The 20336-nt window shown below is 44.4% G+C and overlaps 1 protein-coding gene and 1 long non-coding RNA gene across 3 annotated transcripts in view; one reads left to right on the top strand and one right to left on the bottom strand.

Annotated features, from left to right (window-relative positions):
- The window catches only part of HTR1E (5-hydroxytryptamine receptor 1E), a 39036-nt gene extending 30092 nt beyond the window's left edge, over nucleotides 1–8944 (bottom strand). Inside the window, exon 1 of one of the 2 annotated variants that reach the window (XM_042017004.1) lies at nucleotides 8843–8944. The gene's annotated coding sequence lies outside the window, so the exon portion shown is untranslated. Of the gene's footprint in view, nucleotides 1–8126; nucleotides 8211–8842 lie in introns of those variants that run through there. The other variant, XM_042017003.1, reaches the window with a different exon arrangement.
- A 66-nt stretch (nucleotides 8945–9010) lies between these two features.
- Nucleotides 9011–9931, top strand: LOC121659151. The gene is made up of 2 exons (XR_006014180.1): nucleotides 9011–9416; nucleotides 9518–9931. It is a non-coding gene; the product is annotated as an uncharacterized LOC121659151 (long non-coding RNA).
- The last annotated feature ends 10405 nt before the right edge of the window (nucleotides 9932–20336 follow it).

Genomic DNA, 20336 nt, shown 5'->3' with positions numbered 1-20336 from the left:
AGAGTAAAGAAAACGGGCTTAAGAAAAGTTAAATGTTTTAATACAGAGTGGAAGACATTTAAGTAATGTTTTCTTCCCTATCTGATTATATATTAAAAATTCACTTACATTCTCAGCAGTTCCCAGACCTCTACTGGCTCCAGTGGGCATCACAGTGCCTAAGGGATATGAACAAAACCCCAGAACATGTACAGTGGATTAGCAGGGACTCAAGAAAATTGGCAGGATTTTTTCTTCCAATATACTGTTGTGACTGGGCCAAGTCCTTACTTCTCTGCTGGCCCTGGTGTCTGGACCTGCCCATACTCTAGATTTAAGCTTTCCTGGTAATGCTAAGTTGCGCCTTAGCATGAGCCTCAAGCTCATCTCCCTCCCTGAACTTGGATGTCCCTAGGGCTTGGCCAGGATGTTCTCACTTGTTCTTCTGGCTACTCTTCATCAGCATTGGCAGAGTTCTCTGCTAGCAGTTATTAACAGGAGCAGTTAACAGGAACTGCAGGATTGTAAGTTTCCAAACATCCACGCTGTGCTTTTTGACAGCAAGTGAAAACAGTTACAAGTACCTCCACCAGTAAATCCCAGTATATTTATCACCCACCCACACATCAAACTTGCCTCAAAGCAAGCTGTGCTTAAGTCTGTAGTGTATCTACTTTTCTTTATGTGTTTTTTCCTTCTCTATGAAATATGATAAATTTTCTCCTTTCTTCTTTTTGTGCGTGTTTTTTTTTTTTTGTGAAGTGTTTGCAAACAGTTCTTCTATTATCAAATACTTGAGAAACAAAAAAGCTTTACTTTTGTATGATATGTATTTATTTTTAGAAGCTTAGTATATATGTTTAATCATAAGTCAGAGGCTAAAACCAACAGTGACTGAAAACTGGTATTTCGACACTAAATACTGTAGCCTTTTCAAAGAGACAACTGGACTACGCTAAGTCATTTAGAAGTGTCAATTTCCATTTAATATGAGAAGGTTCCAGAGCATATTTGACACAATTGCAGTTAATGCAAGATTTCTCCATTTTGTGTGTCTTTCACAGACACTTCTGCAGCTACTAGGGAGAAGAGAAACTGTGTTTGCTTCAAACTCTTCAGGACAGAGACCAACTTAACTAAGAGGTTAAATGCAGAGCTTGTTTTATATTATTTATTAATTATTATTTAATAATAAAAAATCTGTGTAGAAATTTCCCTGCTTTCTTGTTCCAAATGTCTCCACAAGAAGGAGCAGCTAGGACTGGCTGCCCTTATGCCCAAACAGCATTTTGGACCCCTCAGATCCCACTGAGGCTCAGCCAGGCAGCACAGTCCTATCAAGGAAAGTCTTCCTCAAGCACAAGTTGTAAGGATCTTAGATAACTACTATTTCTCATACTATAATAAGAGTTTATTACTATTTTTTACTCACTTTGTTTGTTTGTTTTGTTCTCCTCTGTAAGAGGAGGATTTTTCTTCTGTGTCCATATGTTACCTGACAACTGGAAAATATTCAAAAAAGGAGACCAGAGACTCCTTAATAACAAAAGGCTCAAAGAGCTAATGAGACCTCCCCCAGCCCTTCCTTGTCCAAGTGAGTTTTTCGAGGACCCATGGGAGGAATTCCAATGTGGACAAGATGATTGCTGTTTTTCAGAGGAACACTGTGTATTTTAATATCCCTGAAAGCTCTCCTAAGGCTCAGCAAACAGCTGCTGGGTGAAATGCAGCCCAGAGAAAGGCTCATATACACATACAGCAGGAAAGTGCAATTGTAACTCAGGTGAGTGTTCTATTCATACCAGCCCCAAATGTATAATTTGTCCAATTATTCAGGAATTTCAGATCTTTTTTTCAGTCCAGTGAACAAAACTAGTGATAACCTGGGCTCTTAATTCTAGAAGATAATGCACAGCATACTTGGGTTTTTAGCTGTCTCCACACTGTGAAGTTCACACCCACACCATGCAAAGCAGTTTTATCAAATATTTACAGCTTTGTGAGACCACTTGCCTGCTTTATGCTGGCCTATGAAATAGGAGAGCTAAAAAGGCATTAGTCTCACCAGGAAGAGAAAGGTGGATATTTGACTGTCACAACTCAGGGGAACATGAATTGTATGGAAAACCACCTGAGCAGTGACAGCTAACACAGCAAGTTGCATCAGAGAGCTGGGTGCACACGTGTACCCAGCTGGGCCACTTCACTCTGGTCAGTCTGTTCTGACCCTAACAAGTTTGGCAGAATCAGTTGCAAAACATCCAATAAAGAAAACATATGTGTGCCTGCTTGTAACCTGTTCCAGACCTCACTCAATTTCCAAACTGGATGCTAACTACTAACCTATTTCAGCAGTTCAAAAAGCACTTTGCTTTAACATCCCTTAATGAAGTGCCATTGTAAATGGATCAAAATTATCTGCTGTGTAAACACGTGAATCATGCGTGTGTATTATGATCACCAACACTCATGACAAGGTTTTGCTTGGCAGCCAACTTAGGTTTTGCATCTTTGGATATTTTGGGATATGAAGCTAAGACACCACATGGATACAGCTTTGCTAAGTTCCAAGTATTTCCCTTCATGCAGAGCTTCACATATATGGGAAATGCTACTACTCCAAAGCATTACTGCAAGAACAGAGTGGTGTTGATGGGAAGCTGTTCAGTTTAAAATTAAGATATTAATTTGACTAGCAATCATTGTGTGTTTGCAAGTCAGGACAACATGCTTATAGCTCAACAGTCTACAAAACTCTCTCTAGGAGAAAATTGAAAGATTTTCATCCACAAAACACTTGAAGCAAGGCACAGAACATTCAATTCTGTGAAACATGGAATAGTGGAATTATCTTGGCAATTTACATGTGAGCTCTGAGTCAGTGCTTTCAGGCAGGGAATAATTCCACACATGCATCCCTAATGAAACAGGATCATAAATCTTTCTGAATGGTACTTTTCAGTTTATATGCTTGGCTTCAAATTAATCTCCTACAGGAAAGACACTGGAAGACAGGAGCAGCACAGGGTCCAGCCCATGGGACACAGCTCAGGAGCATTTTCCTATGCAGGACCCCATTTGTATGCTCTTATCCTAGTTTGAAATGGGTATTTATATGAGTATTTGCAATGTAATGGTATTAAAAAATAAGAAAAAAAAGGAGAAAAGAGCAGAACAGCAAGGCAGGTAGCAAGTGCTCCCTGGGGTAGCAGGTAGCCTGGCCTGCTTGATTATAAAAAGAAACAAAAAATGTAAACCAGAACCACTAATACCTTAATAGGAATATCTATCTAATTTAGCTTGTGGGGAGGAATAAGTTAATCTCAAAGTAAATAAATGTGTAGTTCTATAAATATCTCTCCTTTTTTTGCTGCTTATGCTATAAGTATAAACCAAAATCTTTCCAAATAGATTTAAAAAGGAGGTGGACCTGGAGCTAGATAGTGTATTTGGGCCTTGGACTGAAAGTCAAAAATGATGAGATGCTGCCACAGCACAGGTAGCTGCAAAAACACCCAGAGGCAAAAAGAGGGTGTCTCGAGGAACGGGAAACAGTCAAGGGCTCAGGGAGCCCACAAAGGGGCTGTCCATCCTGGAGAACTGGATATGTGTTACTCCCTTCCTCTGAAAGGCTCTGCCAAAGAGATGCCACTTCATCTGAGATGTGGGCTCAGGAAAGGGATCTTTCGTGGCCTTCCATGACTTCTAGCTCTTAAAAGAGGATAAATTGGTAAATCAACCAGCAGCATAATTAGAAGCTGTCAGCATGGTATTCATCCAGGATATCCAAACTTGGAAAGTCTTGCAGGAAAAAAGGGATAATTCTGCAAGTGTGGTACTAAAGGTCTCAGTGCACCTGTTCCCTGCCAGGCTGAAGCCATGGCATTTGGCCAGAAGTGTAAAGGAGCAGGGTTTCCATCGGTAGTAACCAAGTGACAATGCTGGGGACGAGCAATACGCTGCCCTTATACATTTTAAATTGTGTTTGATGAGCTGCTGATTTGGTACTGCTGCGTATTTTTGATAGTACCGCAGAGACTGAGTGATGCTTTTGGTGCTACCAAAAACTCCTTCATTTTTAGGATCCCAGACAGACCCCTGGGAGAACATGGGTGACCCTTAAAGGCAACTTTGTTATGAGCTTCTGCAACAGACAAATACTTGATTTGCCTGCTCCCAAAAGAGATGTCCCCTTGCATCTTTCTGCAAGAATGGGGCTGAGCTGGCAGAGGCTGCACCCCACATCCCACAGGCCTTTTGGGAAGTGCCCAGCAATGGGTGCTTATAAGTGGTGGAGAAGGAACCTCTGGCAACATGGATCGTTGTCCAGAGCAGAGGCAGGAATGGCCTGGCCTCAGCAGTCAGGTGGTGAGGCATTTCCCTGTGGGTCCAGGGAAAGCAGGCAGACTATTGTATTGCCAAGAAGCTGCCAGCTGGGCAAAAGGATCCAGCCAGCAAAGACAACAGAGGGAAAACTGGCATTTAGAAAGCCCCGGGCAGCAGCCACAGCCTTGGCAGCTGCCATGTGTAAGATTAAGCCTTGTCTTCAATAGGGTGGCCTTACTTTCAGCATTTTGACTCCTTGTTCCCATTCTGGATTTGAGGAAGCAGTAAGGAAAAGGGTAGTTCCACGTGAGCAAAGGAGTTAGATGTTGGGGCTGATGGATTTGCTTATTGGGTTTCTAAATAATTTAGAGGCCCAAACTATTTTGCCTGAGATGACTTTTCTTTCCATGGGACTAAAGAAAAATATCCCTTTGTCAGAGTAGCTCCCTGTTACAAAAGTGCCCTTGCCAAGTCCTACCCAAGCCCAGGATACCTAAGGATATACCCTGTGACTCAGGGTATTTCCTTGTCTGGATAGGAGTACAACTGCTGCTTCCCTATGGGAAGTTTCCCAGCAGTCCAACACCACGGTTACAGGGTGGCTTGAGCCCATACTGGCTGCACAGGGAGCAGCTAGCTCCCTCCCTTTTGGAGCAGACTTGTAAATGTGGAGGCTACAAGCATGTCCTGCTTCAGTTTACTCTTGAGGTTAAAGAGCCTGATTAATCTCCTTCATGACCACGGTTTTAAACCCCTCCCTGCACCCTCACCAGGAAGTTCACCCTGAACAGCTGTATCCCAAGTGGCAGACTCCTTCAGCCAAGACCCCACCATCGCTGAGCTGTGGGACCAAATCCCACCATGTTTTGTAGGGCGCAATCCTCTTTGTGCAGCCCTGTGAGATGTCTGGCTTTCTCTCAGCACTGCTTTGTTTCCTGTAAAAATGCTACCAGGCAAGCTGCTTCCCATAGTACATTTGTGCAGCAGATTATTCCCAGCTCAGCATGATGCTCTCTACCTGGCCTTCCTGAACTCACTTCTACAGATCACATCTCTACTTCAGCTCAGTCACATTCAAATTCTGACCTCATCTGCACCTGCTGAACTTCCCACCACAGTAATCTCCACAGACCCCACATTTGTTACTGCCACAACTCTCAGGAGCACAAAATTATCTGTGCAAAAAGTTTCAGAAGGGCTAATCCACCAGGTGTTTGCAGAAGTAAAGTAAGTAAAGTAAAGTCTTGGGCAGGTGTTTAATTTTACACAGGCCAAATGCTATAGAATTTATGAGGGCTGCTCATAAATAGACATATTTACGTACTTGAGCATGTGGAGAAATAGGTGCTTGCCTTTTGAATACACTAGTCACTTTATAAAGGAGAACCAGAAATATATTTTCAGTCAAGCTGTGCCAGGGATTAGTTTGACAGACTTAATGTAATTAGATGGAGATGAGTTTGGCCTGGTGACCTTTTTCTTTCTCCTGGTGTACTCCCAGTATTTGACCAATGACTCTCCAAACAGCTTTCAACTGATTTAAGGCTTTTCTTGCTGTTTGCATTGATATTTTTTTTCTCCCTTTTTAATATACAAGACTCCTCCCTATGTGTCCTGGAAGAGATCCTTATGTCTTAAATATATCATTCTTACAGGGAGGTTATGCTAAATCCAAACCCCTCACTCAGAAAAGGGGTTGCTGCCAGTTTCATCTTTACTTACTAATGCCATTGCCAGCAAGGGGCACCAGGATTTCAGCAGAAATACCACAATCAGGGAAACACGAATTTTAAAGCTGACATTCACTGTCTTAGGTGGCCACTTGGTGAAGCTGGTGAGTTTTACAGAAAAAGAAAACAAAATAAAACAATTCCAAAAACTGCCCCCAACAACAACAAAGGCACATTATCAACAGGAACAGGCTAAAGCTCAGAACTGTGAAACCAACACTGCTTCTGTCTGTACACTCCTGGAGATGTTAAATAACAATACAAGCAAAAGTGCATCTTAACTTTATTAAAGCTCTTAAGACAGGCATGCTTATCTGCATCCTGAAAAGAATGGGAAGATACTCAAGGATACAGATGATTTCAGCATGCACAGGACTTTGTCAACAGAGGAAAAACAGGGAATGGTTAAGTACAATTTTCTCTAATTTCATAGGAATCAAAGAATACCTTGCAGAAGAACCAAGCTATTTAGAAATAAATGCTACTCTTTGGACATCCTAATTATATAATGTCCTTTTTCATGCTGGCAAATGCTCCAGTTCCTGAAAATTACCTATGTATCTGGTGCCTGACAATTTATACTTTTGGTGCTTATAAATGATTTGGAGATCATAGTTTTAACAAATAAGAGATTTTCTGTGCGCTTGTATTTTTTAAATTGGGCAGATCATGTGAAAACTGCCCTCCCAAGTCCCAAAGTTTGAGAGATTACTGAAATGCAAAGTTAGGCTGAAGCCAACCCATGATCATGGAGGGCTAGTGGCCCTTATGAGGTTGTAATTCACATTTCAAGACAGAGTCAAGAACAGCTCACTCTATACTTAGAGACCTCCTAAAAAACCCCAGGAAAAATCCACAGGGCTGGTGATTACCTAGTTTTTGTGCAGACAGCCTGACGATGCTGTTCAGCCCATGCTTTCCCTGATTTGGTCTGCCTTGAACTTTTGAATGACTGTGATTCATGTGACTGAATGCTTCAGTGAACAGTACTTAAGCCCTGGTTTGGGGAAGCACAGAAGCACGTTTGCCTTCAGCCTTGCCTTTAGCTTCTGCGTAATTCCACTGAAGCTCATGGTACCTAAGCCCTCACTTGAATTTAACAAGCACTTTGCTGGATTGTTGCTATTCTTACATGTTTCTCAGTGAGAAAGTAGTGCATCCTTAGAGGTGCAGATTTGGTGGGGTTTTCTTTATTTTTTTAACTTAGAGCCCCATTTGAATGCATAATCACATGCCAATTCCAATCCTTTGAAACTGAACATTTCAGATTTTTTTCTGTAAGATTCCCAGCCACCAGGAAATAACTAAACATAGATTAAATGCCTTATGCTGTTAATAGCACATTATTTAGTCACAGTGAACCCAAACTTGAAGTGTAAGGTTGGTTACAAACAATAAAATGAACTAGCCCTGTTCTCTGCTCTCTAGGTACATATACTGAAGGACCCCAAAGCCTGTGGCCAAACGAAGGTCTTGATTCCACCTGATGCTCGTTTTGAGTCACAAGGACTATCAGGTAGATGGGCAGTCCAACACCTGCATTCCTGAAGCAAGGAATACAGTCGTATTCATAATACCTCGTACAGTACTGAGAATAATTATTTTCACATCCTGTGCATCATTTCACCATTCAGCCCCGACTCGGGTGTGAGAAACCAAGGGCAGAGCACTGCCCTTTCTACCTACTGAGAGGTACTTTAGCGACGATCTCACAGCACCACTAATAGATACTGGGGATGCCCGGACAACCCCGGAGAGCACGCCGCTTGCCGGGACCACGGGAGCGCTGGGCGGGATACGCCCGCCGCTCACTCCCTCTCCGAGCTTCCCGCCGGCACCACAGCCCCCGGCAGAGCCCCGCAGCCCTCAAGGAGCCCTTCGGGACCCCGCCTCAAGCTCGCGAAGGAAAACTTCACGGTTCACGGAGACACCATAAGGCAACATCCTGCTGCGCTAGCGGGGTTCCCCCTCGCAGCCGGTCCCTTCGAGGCAGCATCGGGGGATGCCAGACGAGGCGCCCCGCACACCGCGGCTCCCTGCGACCCCCGCACGGTCCCGTCCCTCCCGCCGCCCCCAGCCTCGGGCGCTCACCTGAGCTCCGGCTCCTGTTGGGGGTCGCCGCCGCGGGGAGGGGCCCGAGCTCCGCCGCCTCCCCGCAGCGCAGCAGCCGCCAAGTGCCGCGCTGCCCTCGGCACTGGGATTTATCGGCGGCAGCGGGCGGGTGAGGGAACGCCGTGCGGAGCCCCTTCGGGCCGCGCCTCGACCGCGGGCAGCGCCCGCTGCCTTCCCGCCCCTCTGGGCGGGGGCAGCCGGCGGGGTCGCGCCGCGGGGAGGGGGAGGAGGAGGAGGAGGAGGAGGATGAAGATGAAGATGCGGCCGCTCCGCTCCGCTCCGCGGCGGCGGCAACGCGGCACCACCCCCGCCTCGCCGGCCGGGGAGCACCTCCGCCTGCCGCCGGACACCGCTGGGCACGGCGGCTGCGGGCACCGGCGGCGGGCGGAGCGGGGAGACCCTGCCCCGGCCCCGGCTGCCGCCGCTCTGGCCAAGCCGCCGGCACTCCTCCTCCCCGGCGCGGCTGCTGCCGCTGCTCCGGCACGGCCGTGGCCGCTGCCCGCGGGGGCTGGGCCCGTGCCGGAGGCGCTGTCGCTGCCCTGTCGGGGCGTGGGGCGGCTCAGCCGCCCCCCTGCCTGGAGCCCAGCTGCGGGGCTGGATAAGCCCGCTCCCCGCTGGAGCTCAGCCCGCCCTGGTGCGGGCAGGCGCACGGAGAGAGGGGTGTCGGCGGACAGCGCGCTTCCGAGGGCTGGTACCTGATGCGGGGACTGTCTGGGAACCGAGAGAGCCTGCTTGGGGCTTGCCTACTCTTCGCAGTCCGTCCCTGATCACCCGGTGCTGACCGATGCCGGAGATGCGCTCCTGGAGCAGGCGGGGCTGGAGTGAGAACCATGTGGTTTTGCGAGCGTGTTTTGGGATTGTAAGGTTGCGTCCACGCTGTCTGAACACACGGGAGTGGAGTCGCTCTGTTTTGCGATGCATACACTGTACAGAGTGATAGATACCCTATGGAAGTACCATAGAGAGAGTTTAGAGGCCATCAATGTCTAAAAATCAAGTAGTGGTTCCATCTGATAATGACATCATTTCTACTAGTAATGTTAATTTTGTCAAATGCGACTTTGATGCTATATTTTCTACCAAAATAGGTAGGATGGAAGCTTCCCCACATACCAAATAATTTGGATAAAAATGCCACAGGAGAGTCTTAGAAGGCTTCTGCTTTTCTAAGGAAGGATGTATGCATGGGATACAAGGAAAACAAGAAGTGAAGAATGGAAGTAAAAGAACCTCTGCTTTGTCTAATGAGGTTGTCACTAATCAGAAATGGTATTATTATGCACAGCTTTAGAAACTTGTGTTTTAATGTGGAGTGTTGGTTTAAAATCCATTCACTAAGTCTCTGTTCTATCTCTCCCACTTTACCAAAGGAACAGAAAAACTAAAGAGATTTGTCCTGGTGCTTTCTGATGAAGTGTGTTCAAGACTGCTGGAGAGCTCCATGATCTAAAATGAGAGTGGAAGATGGCATAGAGAAAGAGCAAAAGTCTCTGGATCTCATTAATGATGTGCTAATATGCTCCTCAAATTTTGAACAACAAAGGAATGAGATTCCCAGGCATTTTTTATGGTCATCAGTGTTGAATAAAATTTCTGTCTCAGACTTTCCATAGAGTTTCTGCCATCTCTTACTTCTGTTTGGGCATTGGAGGAGGATGGTAAGGCTGATATGTGTTCACACATCAGCCATAACAGGGCCATAATCTTCAGCAGGGCCATCATCATGATTGGTATTTATCTAGATATGTGCATGGTTGAATAAAACAACTTGCTCTCTGACTCCATTCTGATGTGTGTCCCAGGCAGTGACTCTCCATCTCACCCATCTTCCCCTAACATCCTGCAGCCCCAGGTAAAACCAACTTCCAGAAGCAGGCAGTGGTTGTATCAGTCCCACACGGAGAGCCCTTCATCCAGGGTACCAGGCAATGAAAACAGATTTGAAAAATAAAAGCAATATTATGCAAAAATTAAGTATGGAAGGAAGGATTTTAACTGAGACAAAGTGTTCTCGATGAAAGGCACAAACATCAGTCACTCACAGCTGAATGATTTCAAGTTGATCGGAAGCTGGATGGAGTGACAGCCCAGAAAGTTTCACATTAAGTCAATTAAATTCCATTATTCTTTAGATTTTAAAAACTAATTAAATTAATTTCATGTGACTGTGAAATGAGCTGAAATGACTGCCAAAAACTGTTCTTGTGACAGGCTACAGAGGCAGCATTAGTCAGTAATTATGGCACCAGGCTGGTACTCAGGAGAGTTTTGTGTCTTATCTGCCCAGCTCTGCATGGTGATAAGAGGACTCTTCAATTTCCACAAAGTGGTACTGGGGACAAGTACTCAGTTTACATGGTGGGGAGGAATCACCATAACTGGATTATCTCTTACTGCATCCCAGCAATACTCCTCAAACCTGATCAGTGGTTTCCTGATCGTGGTTTCATTTGTAGGTAGATGATGTAGAGCCTGCTGAATTGCTTCCTTTCAGATATCATGAATGTCTTGCTATGGAAAGGAATATGCCTTTCAGACAAGATTTCATATGCATTTAGGTATGTCTGCTTGCATGTGTTCAGTCTACCAAATTTCCATCATGGTAGAACCGTGGATGCAAGGAAAGGCAGTGGGAGATCATCTTGTGGGCTAACCACAGTCTTACTTCAGTTCTGGATCATTCAGATAGAACTGGTCGTGCTGAGCTGTGCTGTTTTGGGCAGGAAACACCCAGCAGGGAATTGCGGGCTGGTTGCTATCTGCACACATTTCTTCTTATCTTTCTTTAATGTATTGCCCTTCTCCTTTCCTGACCTATTCTTAGCATTTAGGTTGCTATTTCTTTCCTAGGTAGTCACTGGACATGTCACCAGGTACATCTCTGCAGTGCTAGAAGAAGCCACCACAGTGGCTGTCGACTGTGCTCTGTAACCCCCTCCCTTCTGTCTGCAGGGCTGGCTGCTCAAATGCTGATGTGCTGTGCAAGGGATTCATCTGCCTTTAGCTTCTGACATTGTGAGTTAATCATCAGAGTGCAAGCACATCACCTCAGGCTCTCTGTACAGCTAATGGAGAGAAATAGACACCTCCAGAAGGCAACTCATCTCATTCATCTTAGGCATCCTCTACGGGAAGATGAAATGAGCTGCCTTTTGGAGGTGCTCATTTCTCTCCACCGAGTCAGAAGGGCGCCCAGGGTGACTCGCTTAGATAAAGATGGTTAACGTTTAGATATGTACAGTGAAGTTAAATGAATCTCACTTCTTTTGAGTAATTCTGGTAGCAATGACCTAGTGGAGATTGAGAACCTCTTGAGACTTTTCTGCATATCCTATAAAATCCTAGCTGGGGGCAAATCTGAGCTGTTTTGCAGTTTTCTAGCAAATAAAAGCAGTGCTGATCAGTCAGGTTAATCCCAGGGCAGCAGGATGATGCTAATTTAGGAGGAAATAGAGAAATGTTGTTCAAGCAGGTTCCAGAAGTGCCATTTTGTACTGGTAGGTGGCTGCTCCCACCCACTTGTCCATCTCTACGTGGTGGCAGGTTGCTCAGAAACAGGTGTCTACAGAACCACTCTTGCCTGTGCTAAAACAGGTTCTTGTTCAGCACTAGAGTGATTCAAAACTCATTTTAAGGGCTCTTGCAGCTCTCTCTCTGAAGCACCTTGTACTGGCTATGATGAGATGCTGTAAGAGAGACTCACCAGACACACCACAGTCCTTTTTAGTTCTTTTCTCAAAGCTGCCTCTTTCTGAGCTCTGCGTGACACCCTGTTACTTTCCTAAGGAGATAATTCCCTATGAAAAAGTGGTCTGTTGTCCTGTCAGTACCCAGTAATGCACTGCATTGCAATTACTCCTCATAAGAAAATTAACAAAACAGCACCCTCATTTTATTTGGATTAGCTTCTGTAGTGAACAGTTGACAGATGATACCAAAAATACTAGTGTAAATAATGTGTATTTTTATGTTTGAGCTTCTCAGAAGTATTCTCAGGCTTATGTTTTTCATGGGTGGTCCCTGGCCATTAGTAGTTCTAGGACCCTGATGTATAAACAAAGGCTACTTCTGCAGGGAAAAGCAGAGCTGCCCTTTAAAAAAATGCTGTCCTGATAAATCTACTGAAATTCAGAACTTGGCAGGATCATACTCATCAGCAAGGAGTTGATTGGTCATTAGTTTGCTGTTGTTCTCTCGTCCTTCTTTGTGTACATGTCAGTACTGCAACCTCAGACACCCTGGAGCTGTGATGTGCTGCTTGATGCTGTCAGCACTGCCTTGCTTCAAACAGCAGCTGCAGTGTCAGCTCAGCAGCAAAGGCCTGTCTGGGAGCACGTCCCAAAGGACAGAGACCCAACCCACTCACATCCAGCAGACAAAGTGTTAAGGTCTGTGGCATGCTACGAGCACAGCGCCTTCTGGCTCTGGCAAAGTCTGTTTGTGACTTGTTTATTTGTGCAGTGCTCAAAACAATCATGTATTATCTTATGTGTGTGCCTTACTCGGGGTGTGTTCTTTCCATCTCTCCCAGTGGCACTTGTAAGTGTTTGGCAAATGTCCCCCTTACTCCGTCATTCTCCCTCGGTTATTTTGCAGGCATATTTAGGAGGATGCTGTCTTGTAGCACCTCCCCAACCTCATTCTTGCACAGGCAGTTCATTTACTGCTCACAGCTTGTATGGGATCTGCTTTGTTTAATGCTTTAGAGACATCTCAATATGATATATCCCAACCCATGCTCCATCAAGGCTGATGTTTGTCACAGGCATATGACTCCATAAGAGCCAGTCAGTTGTCCTCTACGGCATACAAGCTTCAACTCCTCTGAATCTCACCTTCTGAGATGTGGGTCTGCCACACCCCTCCTCAGCCCAGCTTCCCTGGGGCAATGGTGCTGCAGTGCCTTTTCGCCAGGCACTGTGCGGTGTCTGAGGACCCCTCTTCTTTCACAGGGCAGAGGGCTCAGATGACCCAAAGATGCTGTGAGAAGATGGTGCATGTTGACTGAAGAAGTTGTGTTCACTTCTGTTGGCTGTTTTAGAGGGTTTTCTAGAAGAGACGGCATGTTAGTGAACCATAATATAAGTTTTCCTGGCATATATATTTGGAAGAAGATGTAAAAATAAGTAAATGTGCTTAAGGGGCTTCAAAACTCCGTAAAATGTACCTCTAGTTTTGATTTTCAATTGTATACTCACTATTGGTAAAGGAGGTGTTGTGGGGCTCCTGTCTGGACTTGATAAAAGACCCCAGTGTTGATTAAACTGTGATCAAACAGAAACCAGAGTACTCTTGACAGAGGACTAAGTATTTCTTGTTTAGATAGCACCTAAAATTAATTCTTGGTTAGTTTTTTTTACTCACAATAAAGTGAACAGAACAGGATGTCTCCTACAAACCCTTTGCCTTATGATGAGTATCCAGTCAATATTTAAACTCCAAGTTTGTTAAGAATTCATTCAAATTTCTTATCATAGTTATTTAATTATTTTGTATGAATGGGAAGAGTCCAGTACAGCAGTCAGTATATCTGAGCACACTCAGGGTTTCTCTGCTGAAACAGGAGTGTACTGAAGTATGCAATTTAGTCCCTTCTTGTACAGTGATTGGATGATTTCCCTTGCTTTTATTTTTCTGTAATTTAGTGTTATTCTGACAAACCACAAAGAAATGCACATAAATCATTTTCATTTCTAGATGAGAAATAACCAAAGCAGTATCTTAAAACTTGGAAGACTGTATCTTCTCAGCTTAATAAAAAACATTTGTGGAGACATCAGGCAAATAATAGTGTTCTGTTATGATTCAAAATATGAACACATAGAAGTTACACAGAAAAGAAAAAATGTGGTTGAAGTGGTAAAAAGCAAAATCAGTTTCACACTGAGCACTCAAAGCAGCTCATGTTTAAAGTTGTTGGAAGGCAATAGCTATTGTTGATAAAATCCTTATGAATAAAGGCATTGTGTTACTCTTTTCCCAGAGAACTTCCCCAAACTTTGACTTATCCTACAGCAGTTCTTTACTGATATCTATCCCACTTCCTGGGGGGTGTGCCTGTGATGCCTGTAAATTTTATGACAGTGTGTTTTTGCGTTGCTGCTGTAACTTTAAGTGTTAGCTGGGGATGTTGTGTGGTTCTTAGCCTGACTGTAATGGGGATGGACCACTGACTTGGGATGCAGCTTGAAAACACCGCCATTGCTCATATCAAAGGGTTAACTGGTGATGTTGATGGGTGATACATAGAGGAAGGGATAATAAGTTCCTTTAATAGGGATGTACCTCACTATGTGTTTAGAAGATGAAATGAAGGTGACACTCAATGGCTACAATTTTGTTTGAGTCTGACATTTGATATAGTTGCCTGTATTGGGTTAATTTGAAGTCTTTTCAAGCACTTTCATGGCAAGAGTTTTAGTTGCACCCAAAGCCTGCTGAAATTGATAAGAAAACTTGCTTAGTTTGTGGGGTCATGGATCACATGCTTGGAACAAGTTATGCAGAGATCATTTCGGCTCAGACATCCTATGTTCCATTCCTGCCCTTTCTGTGACAAATGCTTAAGTAACATTTCACATTACCTAAAACACAGCAAAGGTGGCAATGCCTCGTAAGAGGGTCACTAAATTGCAGGATTTTATCACCAACAATTGAGGATATATTTGGATCTAACAGTGCAGGAAAATTTATGTGTCAAGGAGGCATACAGAGTTTTTGAAAATGTGTTCTAATGTTTTAGAACAGTGGCTGTAAGTAATCAAGCAATTAAATCCTTCCCATACGTCCAGCTGTGGCTGGTCAAATAAGTATTCCCACCACCATCAGATAATGCAAGAAGTTCCTTACACGCTGTGATTCTGCTGTTCCTCTTGATAGCACTGCCCCTCACCCCAAGCTGAGCTGACACTCTTCTCTATAAACTTTCAGGCATGACAGACCCCAGCGTAGGTACGTCACTGTTAGGAATGGGGCTTTTCATGGATCGTGTGTTTCTCAAGCATGCGTGGAACGTTTGCTTTGCACTGTGTTTGTTGCTGATGGTTGCCTGATTATCTGCATGGGCTACCAGGTGCATCCCAGCTGCTGAGGGTTGTTGCTCAGTCAAAATCCCTGACAAGTTGACAGCTTTGCTTCCTTCTCATGGCTGTCATGTGATCAGTCTGTTTTACTCACAGCTATGGCTGGGGAATACAGGGAGTGTGTATGCAGGGCCATGCTAACTCTGGTGCTTTGCTTGTACACACAGAAATAGTGAATGGGCAATGAGTCAGCCCTGTTCAGTAAGGGGGCCATGGTCCTGGAGCTACAAAAGCATCTGAAGATGGTTCCCTCTGGAATCCCAGATTTCTCAGAAACAACTTTATGTGCCACTGTCTATGCCATTTATATCTTTTATATGCCCTTTCCTATTGTCCACCTGTGTGTGTGTGCACTTGTGAGTATTCAATACAGCACACAGGTAAGTGACACAGCCCAGGCATCCTTGTCACAAGGGACACCGTGGCATCACAGAGGGAGAAGCAGAAGTTTGTTTTCTCTGTAACACCAGCAAAGGCTCAAATCAAATGGGATGGGTAGAACATTTCTGCATGTAATTCTGGAGATATTTCGCACTCCATCACTACCAAGCAGTGTTCTCTTTTCCTAGTCTGCGTTCCTTTAGGCTCATCTCATTTAGCATGTGATTATTTAAAGGAAGCAGGTGGAGAATTCCCAGTGAGAGGAATAATATAGATGGAAATGAACTTGTCTGTACAATCAGGCTAGCCTGTTTTAAGCGAATTCAAGCACATATGTTGCATGGAAATTCCAGATACCTGACTCTTCATGCTCCTTGTGTCTTTTACATAATTTAGTTGCTCCCTCCCCAACACTCCATCTATCTACAGTGGAAATCAGTAATGACAGAATATTATTAATCTGTCTGGCAGTATAGTGAACTGACTGTACAGTGTCCATTACATTTTAATGTCCTACATTGTTAGATCTGTTTATCCCAATTGCCTGGAATCTTACTCTAGTCTGCTCCTTCTAGAGCCTAAAACCTCCTCTCATTTCATTTTAGTTCACACACTTCTGGTGGAAAAAAATAGCAGGGATTCTGTCTACTGACAGGAGGAATGTAAGAAAAGCAAGATTTGTTTGGCACCTCTTTCACTAAAGTGTTGCCCTGTACATCCTTTGGGAGAAGCACTGCTCAGGCAAAGGTGAGCCATGGACAGGAACCCAGGTGCTATTTAAAACCATAGATGTCTTTCTCTGAATCTTTTCCCTCTGAAAGCCAAATGGAGGACTGACTCAGACTGCTATCGTCCTGCAGCACATTTCCATAATGGATCTAGATGCACAGTAGCACAACCTGACATTTCATTATTTTTAATAGTGCTGTTGCTGGAAGGAGCTGCTGATGTGAGTACACTCCAGCAGCAGACGGAGGTATTAATGGGGAGTCACAGCAGCAAGTGCTGAAAGATGTGTGGCTGGGAGAAAAGGCAGTGCTCCTGACAGGATACAGTACGCAGAGTAAGATTCAATTACACAATATTTATATGCCCATACTTTCTGTTTCAGTGGTGTGTAGCTACAAAGAAGGGAGAAAAAGCCTCCTGTATGAACAGTGCTTGACCAAGAAGAGAAAGGACCAGCCCTGTGTGTTTGGTTGTGTGCTGCAGCCTGAAGTTGCTCCTGCTGTGCAAACTGCTGTTGTCAGCTTTTGCAAGTGAAGGGAACATGTCATTCATTTTACAGAGCAACTGTTTTTCTGGATTTATATGATCTCTGTTCTCCTTCCCACTCTAAGCTTTGCTGCCCTGCCCCGGCTGGAACAGCTCTGCCCCTCTCCCTGCATTGGCTGCAGGGACCCATGGGGTTCCAGCTCAGTATTGGCCAGAGGATGGGCTGAGTGAACAGCACTGGGAGCACTGCTGGGTACAACAGGAGAACATGCTGGATGTGACAGGTACCAGTGCAGCTGCCTGGCACAAGTCACAGATGAAGCCCCAAGGGATGGCTGGGTTTTGCAGGTGATTGAGATGGAGTTACCTGGGAAGTGATTGAAATTCACGGGTGAATGAAAGGGGAATTCTGGGGACTTTTTGGGAGCACAGCCTTGTAAGCCCTATAGCACCTCAGTCACACCATCGGTAAGTGCATCTAAAGCTGAACTTGCCTACATCAACTCTATCAGAAATACTAGATTTGGGTATGAATGTTGCAATATGGGGACTCATGGGGAAGAGGAAATTCAGGCAGGGTTGTCCATCTAGGAGGAGATGGAAGTCTTCCCCAATCCTGGAAAACAGAACTGATGCAGACATCTCCCAGAGAGGGTGAGATGTACCTGGCAGAGAGCTGGGAAGCCCCTAGCAGTAGGAGCTTGTGACGACCTTATGATCAGCATATCCGTGTCCCACTATGAGGCATCACAGGTCAGGGAGGAATACTGAGACTTAGGAAGGGTTTTATTCTCTCCAAACTCAAAGGAGGGGATTTTCAGATCCCAGAAGCAGGACTGTAGAGCTACTCCTTACTGTAAAGTCTCCATCACTTCTTTTCTCTGAGGGCCCAAAAATATATTCCCCAGCTGTACATTGTTCAGTCACAGTGGTGTGAAGGAAAGGCATCTGGATGACCACCAACATGGTTCAGCTGAGTTCTCTGGGACCCATGGGAGAGTGTGGAGCACCAGAAAAAACATGGAAAATAGAATATGTCCTCCCTTCTGAAAAACGTGTTCCTACATCAAAGCTTTGTCTTTATTTGGTGAACAACAAAAATGTTGTTACCAACAAAGTGCCTTAAGCAGATCAAATTTTGCTATAGTTACCACATTTTCAGTGGTGACCAATTATAACAGGGAAAAATTATCCAGAAAAATCCTGACACCTCATCTCTGAAATATATTTTAAATACTTCCAATACATTTTAAATACTTCTAAATGCTTTGCATTTTCCTTTTACTGTCCTCTTTGAATGTAGTCAGGTAATCCCTCAGCAAACTCATAACTTGACCCTCTGCTAACACCACTTACTGATTCCAATATTGAGTTTTTATAGAAACATGAAAAGCAGTTGATTAAATTTGGATAAATATTTAGGAGGGTTTTTTTAAAACCCAACTCTTGCTAATGCCTTTCTCATATTTAGGTGCCACCTGAGATAGACAAGTAGAAATGTCAAAACCTCTGGAATGGATTACATTACAGAAAGTTCAGTGCACTGCAAGGAAATTAGGAATATTTAATGAGACTAAATTCCTCTGAGAAAGAACAAGATGGGTTGTATGAACAACCCAATCTGTTTGTCACAGGTAAGCAAGTCATGAATAACAAATGGACTCTAATTTAGGAATGTAAATAGAGAGATGCCTGATTTGAGGCACCTGGGTCTAAATATTTTAGGCATCATTATATGAAAAAAACAGGCAATTTTGTATGGTTGTCTGGGCTCATAATGGGCCCTGGCTAAATCTAGTTTCCAATAGCAAGGCTTCAGGGGAGGCTTAATGATGCTGCAAATAGCAGTGCACAAAGCACAGTAACCAGTTACTTCCTTTTAAGTTACAGCAATACACACTTCTGCTCTTTGTTCAGATTTTTGTTGTAGAAACACCAGTTTAGGTTATCTGACTGATCGGCTCACACTTCCCGTGTCCTGGGTGTTTGTGTGGAGCCAAATGACCCTCACCATGTCCTCTGGATGCCATGTCCTGCATGGAGAGCAACAAGACTGCCTTGCTGGGGTGCTGCCTCGTGGTGCCAAAGCCCAGGGGAATGGATGGCAGCGTCTGGGGTACAAACCTGAAAACTGTTTGAAAAATAAAACATGTCTCTCCTCATCTTCTCTGTTGCTGACAAAGGTATTGCAAACCCAAGTTTATCTTCTCTCCCTGCTCAGCCAGATAGGAACAATAGGGAGAACAGCTTTAGCCTTCTTTCTAGAAAAATGGTGAACAAATTACTCCTTACATCGTGGATAAAGGTGTTTGCCACTGTGGTGTGGTGCATCTTAAAGGCAAAGCTTGAAGTGGAGTAAGTCCTTGGGTGAGAGCAAAGCAGAACATTCAGGGGCTGTTGCACAGCAGAGGAAGAAGTGAGTGTGACTTTGCCATTGTCTTTGGCCACTCTGACACTAATGCAGATGTGCTCAATCTTCAGATCCACCCACAGATGTTTCACATTGCATGCCTAAAATGAGCTGTTGTGAGAGAAAAGCAACTCTGAAGAACAAATAACAGAGGGAAAACGGTGCTGTTGGCTGGTGTTTTCAGGCCAAGAAGCAGTCTAAAGGAGGTCTGTACATACACACCTATCACAGTCATCAAAAAAGTAGAAATAATCCCCTCACACAATGACTTCTTCTTAGCTACTTGGAGTTCAGGCTTCATTTTCTTACCTGAATGTATTTTTTATTATTCCCAGTATTTGTTCATTTCATACATTGCATAAACAAGCACAGCTGATGAATAAATAAGTTGGAGTGTTAGCATGGATAATTTTCTCTAGCATTACTGATGAAGTTCTGAATCTCTTTCACTTGCATGTGGGAACACGGTTGTAAATTATTTTCACCACATACATTTCAGCTCTGTTGTTGTGGCACAAAACATTCCTCAAGAAAACAGGAAACAAGTGAAAAACCCACTCAGCCAAATCAGCTTTTCCTTCTCCTTGCTTTAACATGATGATTTGGTTGGAAAGATTGGCAGAAGGTGAATCACAAGTAACTAAATTGCAGAGCAGTTTGGTGATCACAAGATACATGCAGAACAGTAATTAATTTAAAATTATATTTAGATGGATCAAAATGTAGAGATCATAGTAGAGCTCCTATGCTGCAAGGGAAAAAAAGGAGTTTAGAAACAGGTCATCATATCCATGGCAACATAGGAGGGAACTTTTCAACAAAGAAAGTAGCTGCTTGTCTAGCTGTTACTGCCTCATGAACAACAGGTACAGCTCTTCTGGGGGCCTGGTGAGCAGTGGGTGAAGATGCTGTTTTGGGAGGACCTTGATCCCCCTGATGTGCTGAGTCAGTTCTTAGGAAGCAAAAAGGAAGGGGAACATCACAAATGATGAGCAGCACCCAAGCCCACCTTGCCTGGCTCCCCCCTGCACGCTAGGGCAGGTGGGGGTCTCCCATCCCATTTTCACAGAGGAAGAGGAGCTGACAAAGCTGGTGGGCAGG

Source organism: Corvus kubaryi, unplaced genomic scaffold, assembly GCF_017639235.1.
Source record: "Corvus kubaryi isolate FWS band 111438036 unplaced genomic scaffold, C.kubaryi_AGA036_p1.0 split3-73, whole genome shotgun sequence".
In the NCBI taxonomy this organism is placed as follows: domain Eukaryota; kingdom Metazoa; phylum Chordata; class Aves; order Passeriformes; family Corvidae; genus Corvus; species Corvus kubaryi.
This window is presented reverse-complemented; position numbering and strand designations above follow the sequence as displayed.